At 45.0% G+C, this 20993-nt stretch overlaps 1 protein-coding gene and 1 pseudogene across 1 annotated transcript in view; one reads left to right on the top strand and one right to left on the bottom strand.

Annotated features, from left to right (window-relative positions):
• The window catches only part of LOC124795331 (syntaxin-6), a 174638-nt gene that overhangs the window by 56034 nt on the left and 97611 nt on the right, over positions 1 to 20993 (bottom strand). The gene's annotated exons all lie outside the window — the stretch shown is intronic.
• On the top strand, positions 6141 to 6258 carry LOC124796665 (annotated as a pseudogene).

The following is a 20993-nucleotide window of genomic DNA, read 5'->3' as shown; positions in this document are numbered from 1 at the left end:
ATGAGGTACTGGCGGAAATACAGCGTGATTCAAAAAGGAAAAATAGTGAAAGATAGAAACAAATTGCGCAAGTCACTGGACAGAGGAAGGTTCAGAGTTGTGTGTTCAGACAGACATTATACCATATACTCAAAGATGAGCAACATGCGTTGTTCGAGCAACATTGAAATGGGAGTCCATTTTCTTCCACATATGACCGAACAGGGCCGGCCGGTGTGGCCGTGCGGTTAAAGGCGCTTCAGTCTGGAACCGCGTGATCGTTACGGTCGCAGGTTCGAATCCTGCCTCGGGCATGGATGTGTGTGATGTCCCTAGGTTAGTTAGGTTTAATTAGTTCTAAGTTCTAGGCGACTGATGACCTCAGAAGTTAAGTCGCATAGTGCTCAGAGCCATTTGAACCATTTTTTTGACTGAACAGGTCCCTGTTTATTGAAGCGACAGGTTCAACAATTAGATTTATCAAATCCTGAAGCAGTGCTGCCATGAGTGGGACAAATACTATGTTTTATGTACCCCCCCCCCCCCCCCCCCAGAAAAAAAAAATCACAAGGTCTAAGACCTGGTGACCTGGGACGCCATGAACAATGAACTAGATCCTGTCCACCTCTTCCAGTCCAGCGTTGTGGGCTGATGGTGTTGAGGTAACGCCGCACCTCAAGCTGAAAGTGAGGCGGAACGCCGTTATAATTAAACTTTGTGAAAAGAAAGAGCACAAAAACAGCACAAAACACATTCAGTTTCGGTGAGTCTCATGTTCGACGAGGACAGCACTATTTTGTGTCCCAACTTCTTACATTATAGCTGTTTACTTTACCCGAAAGTTGGAAAGTCGATTCAATCGAAAAGATCATTTGGAAAAATGATCCTCTGCCACATCCTGGAAATTCAAATGCAAAATTCGCACCTTCTGTTATGATCGCCTGGGCGCAACTGTTGCAATATCTGCAATTCGTAAGGATCCACATGCAGGCGGCGTCTGAGAACAGACTATCGTCTGAGGAAGACGAATATTCTGGCATGCCTGTCTTGTGGACTTCCTAGGGTTCCGTGTGAACGCATTGCGGATACATTAGACATTTTCATCAGACGTACGGGCCGACCAGTGCTCCTCCCTTTGCATATGCAACCAGCTTCCAAGAATTTTCTATGCCATATATAAATCTGCTTGTGCAGAGGCGGCTTCTTGCTGAATCGACGGCGGAATGCAGTTTGCACTTGGGCAATTGGAAAAGAAGGAATGAAGGAAAAATGTGTTTAACGTGTCGTCGACTTTGAGGTCATTACAGACGGAGCACAAGCTCGGATGGTGTCAGGCATCAGGAAAGAAATCGGGCGTGCCCTTTCAAAGAAACCTTGCAATTGCCTCCATTTAGGGAACTCACGGAAAACCTAAATCTGGATAGCCGGGCGCGATTTTGAACCATTGTGTTCCCGAATGAAAGTCCAGTGTGCTAACCACTGCGCCACCTCGCTCGGTTTTAACAATTGGACCGACTGCGCGCAAATTCCAATACATAAAATGATTGCTCTGTGGTGTAGCAGCCAAAATGCTACAAACAAACAACAGCGCGACTGTGTCAAAACTCTGAACCTTCCTCTATCCAGTCACATCCGCAATGTGTTTTTATCTTTTATAGTTTGTCTGTAATAAACAACTGAAATCTGTTCGCTATTTTTTAATCACCCTGCACGGCTATGTCGTGTTCGGGTAGCTCGGTTAGTAGAACATTTGCCCGTGAAAGGCAAATGTCCCACGTTAGAGTCCCGCTCCGGCACATGGTTTCGACAAGGTTTCGTTCGCAGTTCCTTCACTTGGAATCTCCCTATTTTCACGATTCGACTTACTCTTTCGCTTAAACAGTGTATAAGAGCAGGAATTACTGAATCAGCAGATAGAATGGCTGTTTTTTGATAAAACGTATAATAATGAAGTTTAGGTAGATTTATTTAATTTGCTTTTGGCCATTTTTCAGCTGTTTTCTGATAATATGTCCTGTACTTCCATATTTCAAGCTTCAAACTTTTGAAAACTAATCTGTAATGAAAATAAAAATACTGTTTGCTTTATTCTGTTTAAAAGTTGCGAAAATTTTCTCTCTCTCTCTCTCTCTCTCTCTCTCTCTCTCTCTCTCTCCATTCTACACAAGTTTTAAAAACAGAGCGGGAGAGATAGGAGCCGACAGATAGTATCTACACTAATCTTTTTATCAAAAACAAGAGTTGATACCCAAGGTATCTACAGTTTTCATTCAATATCTTAACAGTAAGATACCTCTCTTACGATACCACGATAAAAGTATCGGTACTTTCCGTTCGATACCCCGTGTACCTACATGGGCGGACCTGGGAAACCATACATAAAGCATACTAATGTTTAAGGCTGGCCGGTGTTGCACAGTCATGGCCGTTAAATCTCCGCACGCGGACTCACTGCGGGTGTGGGTCACTTCCCTGTCTCGAAGGCTAGAGCGTTACATTATCCAGTCAGGTTCCCGCCAGGATACGCTACCCACATGAACCCGGCAGTAGAGATCTGAGATACCAACGCAAGGCGCCTGTGTCGCTAGTCGGGGCAAAGTTATCCTCGATGCTCCACGCAAAGCGTCTCTTAGTTCACTCGTATGATATTTTGGTAGCTGAGACCCCCCTACAAACAGCTATCTACTACTATCACCTACTGTTTCCGAGAGAGCGTCGCAAGTACTGGGACTAAATTTTGGGCATTCTGTGATGTCACTTTTTTTTAAGTTAAAGATTCAGCAACTTATCTGACCAATTGTCCAGTTTTGCTGACTATCTCATAAGTGGTGCGTTGTTCATTAAGGCACAGGAGGCACTAGGGCGCGTCTCATGGCGTATACATTCATTTTTCCGTGCTCAGTACACCACTGGAATAGGGCAGAAGATAGCTAATATTGGTACAAAGTAACTTCCGTCATGCATTGAACGATGGCTTCCAGAATATTTACGTGGATGTAAAACCGAGGTAACCCAACTAAGCGTCTTTCTGGTATACAGTGTGAAATACATCGAAATTACACAGTCGGCGTGCAGAAGAGTTTAGGACTGATAGGAACAGAATCTCTATTTTCAAGCGAATAGTGTCAATAGTATCACCCATTCATAATATTTTAGAAATTGAGATGTGCTGACACACTTCTGCAGCTAAAAGTTGGGTTCAATGAGACAGAAAACACATTTTTTGTATTCTGGTCTTACAAAGAGCAGGGTTACCGCAAACAAATTAGTGAATTTGCTTCCCGTGCTATTCATCCCCCACCGGCAAGTTCGTGTCTCACGCAATCACGCTCATAGCTGGACACTGCAGCGCATTCTTGGTATTCTTCAGCGGCCTGTGGCTGCTGTGTTAAACAGTATGTTCTAAATGCGTCTGTTTATATTATATCGCGAACAGAAGATGTAACGACTGTTTTGTTTCCTCTTGAAGCGTATGCCTTAGCAGAATGGCTGACGCAATCCTTCGCTTGTAGTCGGGGAGAAGTCGACAGTGTTTTTCAGAGACCAACTTGGCAATCTACCAGTTCTGTCGCCTTGAGATGAGTTCTATGCAGAATGGTTGCTTGCGGTTTATTGTGAATGCAGACGCGGATCACCTACGTTAGAGGACTTTTCCAAGGTAAAAGACAAGGAAGCAAGAACCTTTGGCACAATTTTTTTTAAAATTGCGGTTTTAAAACGAATGTAATTTCTATGCCGTCTCTTGTCGGAGTTTGCCCGCTGCTAAGCCATTGTCTATGAGGAAGTTGTTGCCTTTGTTATGCGCTATTCTTCTCCCTACGTTGTTCACGTACCGAAAATAATTTTATACTCCTTACTTTACATTTCACTAACTCAAATTTCACAATTTTTTGTCAATTTTTTCCCTTGGATGTAGCTCCACAATAAATCATGACATTTATACAGTTCCTGTTTTGAATTTCCGTGTAGGTTGTCACGACAACAGCTCTCCGTACTATTAGATTACCAGCAGAGCAAAAGCAATCTAGCCCTAAAACAAACAGCGAACACACGGTAGAACGAACGGAAATGTGACATTCCGTGGGGGCGGACTGTGTAATTTAAATGAACTTCATTCTTCTCTGTATTGTTTCAATGCATGATAAATTTACATCGTCACATATTTTGCGCTGAACACAATACGTGAATGCGTGGGTGACGCTGCTTTCGTTCAGAGTTATGATCTGTACGCAACATTACTAGCATGTACGTGTTATACCACGGCCAAGTGCGTTGAATGTCTCTTCTGAGTAATTAGCAACCTTTCGCAATCCAAGAAAGAAATTCGCTGATACTGCTGAAATTAAGGGACGCCTACGGTTTCGCTGTAAAATCACGCCGGCCGGGTGGCCTAGCGGTGCTAGGGGACTGATGACCTTAAGTCCCATAGTGCTCAGAGCCACTTCAACTTTTTTCTTTGTAAAATCACGCTTGGTACCGTTTATTGAGAAAATTCGTGACACTTTTCCAGTTTGCCTTTCCCTTGCGAGATGACAGTCAAATGAGTTAGTACAACTGTTCATCTTACTGCGATGAATACATTTTGTGTTGTTGAAGGCAACAAGAGAGGGATCGGACTGCTACCAGAACATGTTCTGCAACATTCAAACAGAATCAAGGATTCGAGTTTTTTAATGCTCAATAGGCACCTAGGGCTTCGATGCAGGATTTTACTTTGCTGTTTCTGGTGGTGGTGGTGATGGTGCCACAGGATATCAAAGTCTAATTCCTCAAACATATCAACAGTTTAGTTCCATGCTTGCATCAAAACACTTGGTGACACAAACACCAAAAAGCTCATGAAACCGATAAATATTATAAAATGAATGCATGCATGCATGCATGTATGTACGTCCCACATCTCAAACTACTAGACCGATTTCAACCTAACTTGATACAGATATCCCTTGACATAAGTCAGCAATCGCTGGAGGGGGTAGGGGGCTTAGAACATTTTACACATCATAGTTCAGGAGGTATATGACGTCATAAAACACTGAGCTGCGTTAAAACGTCGCATCATACATTAAGTTTTAATACATGTATTCTTTACTACTAAGACTCTCCTACAATCAAGTCAACTTACGGAAATCCTTGCCATCTGGCAGTGCTTTTGACAGACTTCAACTGTGAAGCGCAAACGGCTGTAGGGGAAAACAATAGCTGTCTATAACACCATGAAGAGGCGTTGCCATACAGGTGTTTACAAAATGGCATTGTATACAAGCGAAGCAGCTGCGCTCAGCGTACGAAAACTGTTTCACAATTTAAAAGGCGTTTTCACGAATACATGGAAATGGAATTTTTTCGATATTACACTACGAACACAGTTTATTTTTTGTTTTCGTGTCGCCGGCCAGGGTAGCCGATCGGTTCTACGCGCTACAGTCTGGAACCGCACGACCGCTCCGGTCGCAGGTTCGAATCCTGCCTCGGGCATGGATGTGTGTGATGTCCTTAGGTTAGTTAGGTTTAAGTAGTTCTAAATTCTAGGGGACTGATGACCTCAGATGTTAAGTCCCATAGTGTTCAGAGCCACTTCAACCATTTTTTGTTTTCGTGTCCAATAGAAAATTGGCGACACCGATCTACAAATCGAACAATATAACTCTCAACAACACAGCATCTACATTGTTAGCCCCTATGGTAGGCACAACCGAAGTATATACTGAAACGATTTAACACTCTAGTCAGTCCACAAAAGAAACAGAGGTCAACAAACAAAATTCCTACGTTATAAGAAACTATGTCTATAATCATAATGATATCCCCTCACAGAACCATCAGAGCCAAAATGTATTAGCGGTAAAGAGCTGCTCGAAAACACGCAAGTCTACGGTACTCCTAAAATAATCACAAATCCTCGTTTCCTCATGAGACATTGAAAACGAAATCGAAACGTATGTTGAGCTCTCAAGCAATTGCAGGAACCACACCTAAACATCGAGAGGAACTGACTCAATGCTCTCAGCAAAGCAACAACTCGCCAGTGTAACCACACGAACTCCTCTCAGTTCTGGCAAATATTCAAAAATACAACGGAGGAAATTGCGAAAGCTGCGCTGAAGAGCAGACCTTCAGAAAGGGTAGCGGCTTCTACCCTCGAAATTCCAGCCAACGAAGCCAACGGCCTTGTCGCAGTGGTAACACCGGTTCCCGTCAGATCACCGAAGTTAAGCGCTGTCGGGCTGGGCTAGCACTTGGATGGGTGACCGTCCGATCTGCCGAGCGCTGTTGGCAAGCGTGGTGCACTCAGCCCTTGTGAGGCAAACTGAGGAGCTACTTGATTGAGAAGTAGCGGCTAGGGTCTCGTAACTGACATACGGCCGGGAGAGAGGTGTGCTGACCACATGCCCCTCCATATCCGCATCCAGTGACGCCTGTGGTTGAGGATGACACGGCGGCCGGTCGGTGCCGTTGGGCCTGTTCGGAAGGAGATTAGTCACTTCAACGAAGCACTTAGAGAACTAGTCACTAACTGGAAGGACAACTAGTTTGCACTGACCAGCGTCTTTGACGAAAACCAAATATAATTCATATCAAATATTAGAGAAGAAAAAAAAAAGTGTAGCAATAAATAAGGTGACGAGGTCGACAGAGGCACTGTGAGTGAAGTATACATCGACTCAATGGAAGACTGTGAAAAGCAAGATGATCCTAAAATCCGGAAAACAACCCAACGACTCTTGCTCGTAAAACCGATCTATGAAATGACAAATGCCCGCTATTTTTCGCTGGCGAATGAAAACTTATTCTTGACACATACGCCGGATTGAGAACGAAACATACTTCTTTCTTTCGTTTAAATCTTCATATTGCTTATTTTGTAAATAGAGCAACAAGAAATTATGTTTTAAATGTTTGCCCGCATCTCGTGGTCGTGCGGTAGCGTTCTCGCTTCCCACGCCCGGGTTCCCGGGTTCGATTCCCGGCGGGGTCAGGGATTTTCTCTGCCTCGTGATGGCTGGATGTTGTGTGCTGTCCTTAGGTTAGTTAGGTTTAAGTAGTTCTAAGTTCTAGGGGACTTATGACCACAGCAGTTGAGTCCCATAGTGCTCAGAGCCATTTTTTTTGTTTTAAATGTTTGTATGACGATTGCTCTAAAAAAAAAAAAAAAAGGGATCTTGTAACGAAAAATATGTTCGTAACACCACTGCAGAACAAATAGAGATTATTTAGTCTTTTGTTTTTTTAAACCGACACATAAGCGTTTTCAAACGTTTAAGTATTATGATGAATAAGTCAAAGTACTTAAAATCATATACAGAAGGGTTCCAATCACCCTTCTTTCAAGACAAAATAAGAGTAAATGAACCAAGTAGTATACTGATTAAAATGATGCTTTAAAGAATTACAAATGTTAAAATTCATTTAAACTAATTAACTACATAAGAATAATGATCAAAGTCAGATTGATAAAAATTTGAAAATAAATTTGGAAAGACGTGATGAGATTCGACCCCTAGACCTTCTGCATTGCAGGTACGTACCTTAACCGATACACCACAATACCACTCTGTGGAGAATGATCTTTTTTGAGACTCTAGAATACCATGCAAAATTTCGATTTCTTTCGTCGATTACTTGCAAATGAGGGCCCACCAGGGCGAATGTGTGCAGGGTGTGATACCTGGAACCTTAACCTAAATCACCGTATAGATGGGTTCAAAAGTGCGATCCCAACCTATCGGTACCACTCTTTGTTAGGGGTCGTCCGCCTGCTTAGCTGGGTGGTAACGTGCTTGCCTCCCATGTACTGGGCCCGGGCTCGAGAGTTGGACTGGGTGTTGTGTTGTCATCATCATAATTTCATCCTCATTATCGGCCGCCAGTCGCCCAATGTGGCGCCGACCGAAATAAGACTGCACTTGGCGGCCGAAGCCGACTGGGACATCCCGGCCAACAATGCCATACGATCATTTCATTTGTTAGAGGTATGCGCCGAAGTGTGTTCTAGTGCACTGTTCACTAGTGTTACAAAACCTGTCTATTTTGTTTAGAAGTTGGATATTATGAACGATATAACAATTCACCTGTTTTATAAGAAATGTCAGCAGTATAGCAGCGATTACTTATGCGGAAAAAATCTGTTTTTTTGCTCAAATTTATGCGGCTCGTGAAAAGGAGCCCTATACAGGAGACGAATGAATATAAACTGCTTTATATGAATATGTTATATAGGCGAAACATCTCAACAGAAACTCCGTACAATAACTGACAAATGTCGGTTTTCATCCTTTCAGCAGTGACCTACACATTTGTCACTGTAAATCATAACTAATTCAAAATGGTTCAAATGGCTCTGAGCACTATGGGACTCAACTGCTGAGGCCATTAGTCCCCTAGAACTTAGAACTAGTTAAACCTAACTAACCTAAGGACATCACAAACATCCATGCCCGAGGCAGGATTCGAACCTGCGACCGTAGCGGTCTCGCGGTTCCAGACTGCAGCGCCTTTAACCGCACGGCCACTTCGGCCGGCTCATAACTAAGTAAAACGATAATGGAAACACAAATACTGCAGTGCACTGTTGCGTCGGAGTTTCTCTCGAGGAAGATGTTCTGTACTGCAGTTCTTCCTATCAACATGTGTGTTCGTAGTCGGCTTTGCTGAAAACATACTGCTTACATGCGGCCTAGTGGGAGGGATCACCACTAGAGGCAACCTCGTCAGAAGCAAGAACCGTGTTGTGCGTCTGTGCGCACAAACCGCAAACAGACGCCCAGTAATACAACACGTCGCCGAGCGGCCGGATGTGGCTCCAGGCAAAAACTGTGAGCTTTATTCTACACATTTCGAGGCAACAAATGGTACCAGGACAGTTTAGCCTGAGACGTCGGGCGTCGTTTAACATTGTTTACACATGTTGTGTGGGCAAAGAGAAATTACTGTGTACTGGTTTCCTTTCCACAGACAATTCAAACGATTCTTAAAAACTGATGGTGTTATCAAATGTGCTTAGTGTGTATTAGCTTTAATATGGACAAAAAAGCTCAGAATACAAGAATAAAGATAAAGAGAAGGATAGCTCTGCAGTTGGGGAAACTGCAGCGAAAGCTATGAGGAAAGCTAATTAAAATAAGCATTTAGTGTTATCCCGAGATATCTCGCATAAAAATGGTTTTGAAGATTGTTTTCCTTTCTACTCGGTACAGTTCACATTATGGAAAAGGGAGAGGAAGTAAATGAGGATGAGGTGTCAGATACGATGCTGCGAGAAGAATCTGATAGGAAATTCAAAGATCCAAGCGGAAACATGGGGTAGACAAGATCACCCTCAGAATTATTGAAGTCCTTGCGAGAGCCAGTCATGAAAAAAGTATTGCACATGCTGTGCAATATCCGTCAGACGGGCAAAACCACCTCAGACTTCAATAATACCCACTTGTGTGACGAATGGCAGCTAGCTCTAAATGTAGAAAAATGTAAGTTAATGCAGATGGGTAGGAAAACAAACGCATAACATTCGAGTACAGCTTTGGCAGTGTGCCGCTTGACGCAGTCACGTCGATTACATATCTAGGCGTAACGAAATGGAGTGAGCATGTGAGAACTGTGGCAGAGATGGCGAATGGTCGACCTCAGTTTATTGTGACAACTTTGGGAAAGTGTCGTTCATCCGTAAAGGAGACAGCATATAGGACACGAGTACGACCCATTGTTGAGTACATTTCGAGTGTTTGGGATCCGCACCAGGTCGGATTAAAGGAAGACATCGAAGCAATTGAGAGGCGGGCCGCTATATTTGATACTGGTAGGTTCTAACAACACGCAAGTATTGCAGAGGTGCTTCGGAAACTCAAATGGGAATCCCTGGAGGGAAGGCGACGTTGTTTTCGAGGAACACTGTAGAGAAAATTTGAGAATCGGCATTTGAGGCTGACTGCAGATCAATTCTTCTGCCGCCAACGTACATTTTGCGCAAGGACCATGGCGATAAGATCAGAGAGATTAGGGTTCGTACAGAGGCATGTAGGCAGTCCTTTTTCCCTCTCTCTATTTGCGAGTGGAACGGAAAAGAAAATGATTAGTGGTGGTACAGGGTACCCTCCACCACACACGATCGGCATCCTTGCGGAGCATGTATGTAGAGGCAGAGACAGACTTATATGACACGCCCTGAGGCGTCACGGAATCCTCAATTTGGTAACGGATGGAAGTATGGAGGAGGGGGGCGCGGCAAAAATTACAGAGGGACAATAAGTCTCGAATGCAGCAAGCGGATTCAAGTGGACGTGGGATGCAGTAGTTACGTAGAGACGAAGAGGCATGCGCAGACTAGACTAGTGTGGAGACTTGCATCAAACCAGTCTTCGGACTGAAAACCACAACAGCTACTCATGTACGAATATTTTATTTCCACAGTTCTCATTAGGAGTATTAGGAAATAACCACTCTCTCATTCGTTTGGAATATCTTTTCAGCCCTGTCCGCTGTTAGAAAGACAGCAGATATACCGTAACAGATAATGTAAAAAGTATTTAATTCAAAACGTATACTACTTGTAGCGCAATTTGTTTTTTACAGAAAGAAAAGCGATGTTTAAAATAATGCAGAAATTTAAACAGTTTGATATTGAACCACCGCAAGCTGCTACAGAATATAATCTTTACTGAGAAACTAGTTTCTGTTGTACAGTCAATCTCAATGCAACACGCAGCACATTACATCCAATGGAGGTGTCTAAAATGTGAGACTACGGAAAGAAAATGCAGCGAAGTTCCTTGCTTTTATATGTACCTGTGCACATAGGTATTATATTCCTTATTTACACCGACTATGAAGTCAAAATACAGGCGTGGAGAAAAACACCCCAATATGGAAGAAGGCATAAACCTAATGGCTTGTAATTGAAAAGAGGCTTAAGGCAAGGCAAAACGCCCCCCCCCCCCCCCCTCTGCCCCTGTGATGACGCTGAGTGAGAAGATATCATCACGTAGTCGATTTCAATAATGAAACGACACATACTGTCTAACAAGATCACACAATAACCATTAAACAAAGTGTGAAGTCCACAGAAAGCATGCACACATCGATGTTCAAATGTGTGTGAAATCTTATGGGACTTAACTGCTAAGGTCATCAGTCCCTAAGCTTACACACTACTTAACAAACACACACCCATGCCCGAGGGAGAACTCCAACCTCCGCCGGGACCAGCCGCACAGCCCATGACTGCAGGGCCTTAGACCGCTCGGCATACCGATGTTTGAGTATGAAGTGTCTCGGGCATCTCCAGGCATCCACTGGGTACAATGTATTGCGTGTGGTCCTGAGAAAGGACATGCTGCCGAAACCAGTCGTTCTGTAAAAGCTATACATACTCTAGTAGCTTATGGTGATACGCCTATTACATAGTTTTAAAGTTGTGTACTACTGCCTTACAAATACTAAAGTTAATTGCGACTGTAGTTACTTTTTCAATGACAGGTAGCTCTTTACAGGAATCAGTGGTCTCTACACTAAGCCGACAAGTCATGGGATAGCGATACGCACATATAAGGGACTAGGAAACTCCCGTCACAAATTTCTAGGACATGTAGAGGGGAGTCAGTATAAAATATTTCGAATAGGAACCCATGTCGACAGCCGTTTGAAAACATAGGTATGCAACAGAGTAATCACGTTTGGGTGGTTAATTCGGATCGACTGATGTCATTTGACCTTTGTCCTACCTCACTGACCTAGTTCGAATCTCATTCACGTGTCTATCAACATTAGAGTAAAATGGTTGCGTACACATTTGCACAATACACCGACATGATCCTTCTCAATGGCGAAGCTCACGGCAATGGAAGAGCTGCTCGTCGCCTTTATCTTCACCGTTCTCCACAACATATGACTCCATCGCATACCCTTTTCGCCACAATTACGCAACGGCTTCTGGAAATGACACCTTCACCTTCAGCAAGCTCAACTATGGTGCCCCAAAGAAACGCCACACACCCAAATTCGATAATGCTGTTGAAGAGAAATCAGCACACGAGCAATTTCTTCAGTTATTAGTGAGCGGAACTGTAAAACAAGTGATTTACTGGGTCACGCCTAATCAATTACTTGCGAAAGTGGTCGCACTACCAACACATTTTCAAATCGTCGTAGCACGGAAACGGCACGCCTCCGGACATATTATCTACTCAGTCCCCTATACAAATCCTAGAAGTTTGTAACGCGAATTTCCGAACACCGTGTATACAAATGGCGACAGTATCGCGTACATATGGCATGAAAGAGCATGTCATTTGTACTCAGATGATTCACGTGAAAAAGTTTTCGAAGTGATTATGGCTGCTCCGCTTAAATTAGAGACTTCGAAGGCGGAATGGTAGTTGGAGGTAGAGGCATGGGACATTCCGTTCCGGAACTCGTTAGCGAATTCAATATTCTGAGATCCACAGTGTCAACAGCGTGACGAGAATACCAAATTTCAGGTATTACCTTCAACCACGGACAAAGCATTAAGCAAAGGCCGCCGGCCACTGAACGAGAGCAGCGGCGTTTGCGTAGAGTTGTCAGTGCTAACAAACAAGCACCACAGCGTGAAATAACAGCAGAAATCAAAGTAGGACGTACGGCAGACTTAACTTTTAGGACAGTGAGGCAAAATTTGGCGCTAATGGGCTACGGCAGCAGACGACCGACGCGAGTGCCTTTGCTAACAGCACGACATCGCCTGCAGCGCCTCTCCTGGGCTCGTGACCACATCAGTTAGAACCTAGACGATTGTAAAAACGTGATCTGGTCAGATGTCTCGATTTCAGTTGGTAAGAGCGGATGGTAGGGTTCGAGCGTGGCGCAGACTCCATGACGCCATGGACCCAGGATGTCAATAAGGCTCTGTGCGAGCTGGTGGGGGGCTTTCTTTTCATGGATTGGACTGGGTCCTTTGGCCCAACTGGAGCCATCATTCATTAGGAATGCTTTTGTTCGGGTACTTGGAGACCTTTAGCAGCCATTCACGGACTTCAATTTTGTGGATGAAAACACGCCATGTCACTGGGCCACAATTGTTTGCGATTGGTTAGAAGAACATTCTGGACAATTCGAGCGAATGATTTGGCCACGCATATCGGCCAAAACTAATCCCGTCGAACATTTCTGGGACGTAATCGAGACGTCAGCCCGTGTACAAAATTCTGCATCGGCAACACTTTTACAATTACGGGCGGCTATAAATGCAGTATGGCTCAATATTTTTCTGCAAGGTACTTCCAACGATTTGTTGAGTCCACGCCACGTCGAGTCGCTGCACTACGCTGGACAAAAGGAGGTCCGACGCGATATTAGGGGTATCCAATGACTTTTGTCACCTCAGTATATATGCTAATTAGCACTGGAGTAACTAAGTTTAAGTAAGTGGAATGTAGTGCTGCATGTTGCGGGTAGGCAGGTCAACCTATGCAGTACAATTTGCTGTCTATCGGCAGAGAGATTACCTGGAGCATCCAGTCCCTTTGCTCAGGCCGGATATTGTACTTTGAGACTCCGCAGCGAGTGGACGCGTGTCTTTGTCCAGGAAACTCAGCAGTGATCGGAAAGCGCTAGGCATCATGTAATTTGTCTTGGGTTCTAATTTAGCATTTCAGTGGAAATAAGGGGATGGCAATCAATTCTCCCGCACTGTACAATCACAATGTAGATATACGAACACAGGTGCCAGAGACGTGCTAGTGAGCACTACATACAACTGTATTTGATTATACACAAATAAATTAATTTATGTGATCGATAAGTATGGTGGCATTGTGGTAACACTGGACTCGAATGCGAGAGGATGACTGTTCAAATCCCCACCCAAACATCCAGATTTATATATTCCACGAATCGCTTACTGCAAACGCCACGATGATTCCCTTGAAAGGGAACACACGATTTCCTTCGCCGATTCGAGCTTGCGTTCCGTCTCTAAAGCCGTCGGCACGCAGGCCGTGCTTTCGAACCTTGGCGTTGAGCGTGCCGAGTTTAAAGTGCTGCCGAACGCTCAGAGACCATGTGACTTGTGCATCTACACGTGCCTCAACAAGGTAAACGCGATAGCAGCGCGGTCCAGCGGCAGTTGTTGGCTGTATGTGGCTCGCAAATTACAGTGTTTACGAAATGGAAGGAGCGTAAAATTCCTGCGTCAGATCTATTAAAAGGCTCATTTCCTCCTTTCTGCGTATGCTAGTCACGTTGTTCTGTCTGCAATATACATGAATAAAAGTTTCAATATCAATGCAAATGTTTTAAGGCAAAAAGGAAAGTGCCGCGTACAACCAATAAGGACATCGGCTTATAAAAGTTGCATAACATATAGTGCGACACAAATTTAAAACAGATCTCCACATAAGATAAAAATTATGTCATCATTCCCACTTTTTAGTAAAACCCTAAGGTCTTGCTTACTTGATCACTGTTCCTATTCCGCAGGACAATATTTACAACAAGTGTAATACACAACTTGAGAGAAGATATTTTCAATTATCTTACTGCAAGTACTGGAAGCTATCATGTAGATTACGACAATCGAACAAACTCTTAAGAAGAGCACCATTATATTTACATAACATCTAGTATTATAGAATATACTTTTATCAAACTAATAAGAAAGTATCACAAGGTAATAGTAAACGCGATAGATAGTAAAAAATATTTGGATATAATGAGTTGCGGACCTGCTGCGCATCACCTTACAATTCTGGGACTCTGTTCATTACGGCCGGCCATTGTGGCCGAGCGGTTCTAGGCACTTCAGTCTGGAACCGCGCGACCGCTACGGTCGCAGGTTCGAATCCTGCCTCGGGCATGGATATGTGTGTGATGTCCTTAGGTTAGTTAGGTTTAAGTAGTTCTAAGTTCTAGGGGACTGATGATTTCAGATGTTAAGTCCCATAGTGCTCAGAGCCATCTGAACACTTTTTTTTTCATTACGCTACACCGACCATGAATGATTTATGACCATACTACTCGTATTACAATCTGCTGAAAAACTTTAATCGCAGACAGGTTATTGACTGGCATTTAATTATAACAAACTCTACCAACAACAATGCGTTTTTGATAGATCCCAAACGTGCCGTTGCACAGAAACGGCATACTTTCATGATAAGCAAGTTACAGTAACTCATTAACCACCAGTATGATGTTTCCGGTAATGTTATTACAACATATCAAACAATTAACGACGAGTTTTCGAAAGATCTTCAATTTGCTGGTGCTTAGAAATGGCAATTATACATATCAGCTCCAAATGGAAACCAATATGGCGTCTCGCGCCTATGTATTCAATAAAGATGGCGTAAATGTGACGTAGGTGGCGTTCTTCTATCTCACTGGTCTACATTCAGACTCGCGTTCAGAATATCTGACATGCTAGATATTGCTCTGGGACTCCCCCAACGTGCTTTTTCCACGCTATGATATCTTCAAACGTGGTGGTCCCCGGGTTTGTCTCTCGGTGACCGATCGGGTTATTGCTTGGATTGGAGCACGGTTGAGGTTCACTTAGCCCTTTAATGCCAACAGGGAAGCAGGTTAAAGAAGTAAGGAGGAAAACTGACACGGAAACATTCCTTGAGAACAACTCCCTCCTCCCCCTCCCGGTTGTGTGTGTGTGTGTGTGTGTGTGTGTGTGTGTGTGTGTGTGTGTGTGTGTGTGTGTGTGTCAGTGGCAGCGGGAATTGGTATAGTTATACACATATTCAAAGCGGCCGAGACGCCGCTCCGGAACGCTGAAACGGCCAGGCAGCGGGACCTGCGCCTGCAGAGGCGAGAGCGCTGGAATGCGCCACGCGCCACCCGCAGCCGAGTGCAGTGGTATGCTGGCGATATTGTGCCGCAGAGCACAGCGCCGCATAGGGCACGGCCCGCTCCCACGCCGCTCAGCACTCGCCGTCTACGAAGCTGACTAATGCACGCGGCGTCACGTCACCATCATTCAGGCCCTCCACCGCCGTTGCAATTAAGCCCCTGTCGGCCAACTGTAGCGTATTTCCGAGCGGAACTAACTCCTCCCGACGGACATCGGTCTGCCGTGGAAGTGCCCTCGCGTATAGTGTTTTCCAGTTACAGGATAGAGCAAAGTACACTACTGGCCATTAAAATTGCTACACCACGAAGATGACGTGCTACAGTCGCGAAATTTAACCGACAGGAAGAAGATGATGTGATATGCAAATTATTAGCTTTTCAGAGCATTCACACAAGGTTGGCGCCGGTGGCGACACCTACGACGTGCTGACATGAGGAAAGTTTCCAACCGATTTCTCATACACAAACAGCAGTCGACCGGAGTTGCCTGGTGAAACGTTGTTGTGATGCCTCGTGTAAGGAGGAGAAATGCGTACCATCACGTTTCCGACTTTCAAAAAGGTCGGATTGTAGCCTAACGCGATTCGTTTTATCGTATCGCGACATTGCTGCTCGCGTTGGTCGAGATCCAATGACTGTTAGCAGAACATGGAATCGGTGGGTTCAGGAGGGTAATACGGAACGCCGTGCTGGATCCCAACGACCTCGTATCACTAGCAGTCGAGGTGACAGGCATCTTATCCGCAGGGCTGTAATGGATCGTGCAGCCACGTCTCAATCCCTGAGTCAACAGGTGGGGACGTCTGCAAGACAACAACCATCTGCACGAACAGTTCGACGACGTGTGCAGCAGCATGGACTATCAGCTCGGAGACCATGGCTGCGGTTACCCTTGACGCTGCATCACAGACAGGAGCGCCTGAGATGGTGTACTCAAGGACGAACCTCGGAGCACGAATGGCAAAACGTCATTTTTTCGGATGAACCCAGGTTCTGTTTACAGCATCATGATGGTCGCATCCGTGTTTGGCGACATCGCGGTGAACGCACATTGGAAGCGTGTATTCGTCATCACCATGCTGGCGTATCACTCGGCGTGATCGTATGGGGTGCCAATGGTTACACGTCTCTCACCTCTTGTTCGAAAATGGCTGTGAGCACTATGGGACTTAACAGCTGTGGTCATCAGTCCCCTAGAACTTATAACTACTTAAACCTAACTAACCTAAGGACATCACACACATCCATGCCCGAGGCAGGATTCGAACCTCCGACCGTAGCAGTCGCGCGGTTCCAGACTGAAGCGCCTAGAACCGCTCGACCACCGCGGCCGGCTTACCTCTTGTTCGCATTGACGGCGCTTTGAACAGTGGACGTTACATTTCAGATGTGTTACTACCCGTGGCTCTACCCTTCATTTGATCCCTGCGAAACCGTACATTTCAGCAGGATAATGCACGACCGCATGTGGAGGTCCTGTACGGGCCTTTCTGGATACAGAAAATGTTCGACTGCTGCCCTGGCCAGCACATTCTCCAGATCTCTCACCAACTGAAAACGTCTGGTCAATGGTGGCCGAGCAACTGGCTCGCCACAATACGCCGGTCACTACTATTGATGAACTGAGCTATCGTGTTGAAGCTGCATGGGCAGCTCGGTTTGACTCGATGGCCAGGCGTATCAAGGCCGTTATTACGGCCAGAGTTGGTTGTTCTGGGTACTAATTTCTCATGATCTATGCACCCAAATTGCGTGAAAATGTAACCACATGTCAGTTCTAGTATAATATATTTGTCCAATGAATACCCGTTTATCATCTGCATTTCTTCTTGGTGTAGCAATTTTAATGGCCAATAGTGTATTACGTTCAAGCATAAGTTTTCAGTGTTTTTGTTTTGCATGTTGGTATTCCGGTTGCTATGGCTTTATTTATCCATGGTCTTTTTTATTTGTAGTGCACTGTTGCTGTTTGAGTATACGTGTTGTCATTTGGAGATAGTGAGTGGGGCAGTGGACGCTAGAAAATTGGAGCGGTAAGTGCAGAAATCTTAACATCTCCGACTTATTCTTCTGCCTGAATTCGGTAAAGGGGTAACAGCAGCGGAGGCAGCCAGAAACATTTGCGCCGTGCATGGGGACAGAACACGGCAGGAAAATAGTTTTCTCTTGTTAAGGAGGATCGTGTGTCTCCACGTTTAGGAAGACCTTTGGGTTTTCATGAATATCGTTTACACGCATTAATCGACAATGATCCACGTCAGTGTACTCGAGAACTGCCAAATGTGATGAGCTGCGATCATTTACGTTCAATGTGGAAGGTTCAAAAAGCGCGTATATGTGTACCGCATGCTCTAAGCCAAAATCACAAAAATCAGCGGTTGGCCACGTGTGCATCTCTGCTTGCTCGTCATCAATTGGCTCGTGAACGACACCGACCAGTCTTATAAATAAATAAATGTCGTGTGACTAGGGCCTCCCGTCGGGTAGACCGTACGCCGGGTGCAAGTCTTTCGATTGGACGCCACTTCGGACACTTGCGTGTCGATGGGGATGAAAGGATGATTATTAGGACAACACATCACCCAGTCCGTGAGCGGAGAAATCCTCCACCCAGCCGGTAATCGAACCCAGGCCCTTGGGATTGACACACTGTCGCGCTAACCACTCAGATACCGGGTGCGGACACCAGTCTTATCCTGTACCGTTAACGCTGACGGGAAATGGTGTCTTTATGCTAACTTAAGGAACAGAAAGGAATGGTTGAGCCCAAACAAAGCAGCAATTCCCCGTACAAAGACCTGCACGCATCCAAAAAATATAATGTTACGCATCTGTTGGAACAGCGACGGTGTGTTGTACTACGAATTGCTTCCCTGAGCTGTAACCATCACAGCTGACATTGTCAACAATTGAGACGTCTTGCAGAAGCAATCCAAGAACAACGACCAGGAAGACGGTGTGAGGTGATGCTACTCCACGATAACGCCTGCCCACATTCTACTGGACTGACAAAAAACGCTTTACAGGAGTTGGGTTGGGAAGTCATTCCGCACCCATCTTATTCATCTGATCTCGCGTCCTCAGGTTTTCACCTTCTCTCCATCGAAAAACCTTCAAGGAACTTTCTTTCCGGATGAAAAGGCTCTCCGAACATGGCTCGACGAGTTCTTTGCCTCAAAACCACGTGATTTCTACAGTCGCGGAAACGAAACGTTACCCCATAGTTGGCAGACTACTGTGAACAGTGAAAGAGAATATATTATACATGGCTAAAGTCTCTTAGGCAACGGCCTTGCCGCAGTGGCTACACCGGTTCCCGTGAGATCATCGAAGTTCAGTGCTGTCGGGCGTGGTCGGCACTTGGTGGGTGACCATCCAGGCCACCATGCACTGTTGCCATTTTTCGGGGTGCACTCAGCCTCGTGATGCCAATTGAGGAGCTACTCGACAGAATAGTAGCGGCTTCGGTCAAGAATACCATCATAACGAACGGGAGAGTGGTGAGCTGACCCCACGCCCCTCCTATCCGCATCCTCCACTGACACGGCGGTCGGATGGTCCCGGTAGGCCACTCGTGGCCTGACGACGGAGTGCTATAGCTAAAGTCCCTCACATGTGTATGTTGTGTTTATTAAACTTATGGAAAAACGCCAGGAACTTATGCCCCAACCCAATAAAAAACTATTATGAAAATGCTGTAAAAAATCAGTAAGTTTCTCCAAATTGTCTTTTTACCACATTAAATAACATGCATTTAAGTTAATTACGTAAATCGACTTAATTAAAAAAAAAACACCAGTAAGATGTCAGTTCAGGCACAGACATTGTTACAGAGGAGTCCTGCAGTTAATCACCACATTCTACAGTATTCCCAGTGGCATTTACAACACCTCCCAACGAATCGGTTCTTTCTGTGCTTCAATTGTTTGTGGGGGGTGAGGGATGGTTATACTGACACATTTAACTCTTTAGCTAACGCCACAAGAAAAAAATCACTCTTTGTTAACTCCGGTGAACGGAGTGGCCATTGCGAAATCGCCATTTCGAGATACAAAGCATTTTAGCAACATTGTGTGCTTTCTATTGCCGTGTGGGAGGTTGCTCTGTCTTGTTGAAAAAAATGTCACCACATTTACATCGTAATTAGGACGTTGTAGAGTCAAAGTTTTCCAACATGTTTGCGTATCTTTGTGAAGTCATTGGCACAACGCTGAATAGATCGCCATCGGAAAAGCAGTGTTCTACGATAGCTGATACGGGCACAGCGCACAACACAACAACTTCTTGTGGCACACAGAGGTTGCCGATGCTGCTCTCTAGGATTCACGTGACTGCAAAACCAGATCTTCTGCTTGTTGTCGTAACCGAACAAATGGAAATAGGCCTCGTCTCTTCTGTAAACTGCCTACCATATCTTCGTATTCATCAACCTACGCAGTACCAAGATGGCGCGGGTGGATGGATGGATGAATGAATGGAGGGGCGGGGGTACTAAATACCCATCTTCAGAAAATACTGTAATCTAATCAGTTACGGTTATTGTTCTTTGCCTTTCGCCAAGTGCTCGACCGACTGATATATCCAAGCACGACTCACGGGCGCTTCAACAGCTTCGCAGCTCGCGGTCTAATGGCAGCCAGCACGGTAGCTCAGTGTGTTCGGTCAGAGAGCTGGTGGGCCTCTAATAAAAAACTGAGTGAAAGGATCAACAACGAACTTGAACCGATGTCATGTGACGTCCGCAACGACCAAACAACGATCAACAACGACAAAATGAAAAAAAAATAAAAGTGGCTAGCGTTACTGCCTCTGCATCACGGGGTCTTCGATTCCCGACCGGATCGGGGATTTTCTCTGCACGGGTACTGTTTGCTGTTTTGTCCTCATCACTTCATCATGATTCGGGAAAAGTGGCGTGACTGGACTGTCAAAAGATTGGGATTTGATGCGGGCGCTGATAACCACAGAGTTGAGCGCCCAACAACCAAATATCATCATCATTCGCGAGTAACTGTTCTCCTACTAGCGGAATTAAAACTGTGGCGGCGGGTCGTGAGTGACGTTTGGATAGCTGAGTCGGAAGAGCACTTGTCCACAAAAGGCAAAGGAACTAGGTTCGATTTCCGGTCCGGGACAAATGTTCAATCTGTTTCTATAAATCCAGCTGTGTACTTTGCAGAGAT

The sequence above is a fragment of the Schistocerca piceifrons genome, chromosome 4, assembly GCF_021461385.2.
Source record: "Schistocerca piceifrons isolate TAMUIC-IGC-003096 chromosome 4, iqSchPice1.1, whole genome shotgun sequence".
Lineage (NCBI taxonomy): Eukaryota > Metazoa > Arthropoda > Insecta > Orthoptera > Acrididae > Schistocerca > Schistocerca piceifrons.
This window is presented reverse-complemented; position numbering and strand designations above follow the sequence as displayed.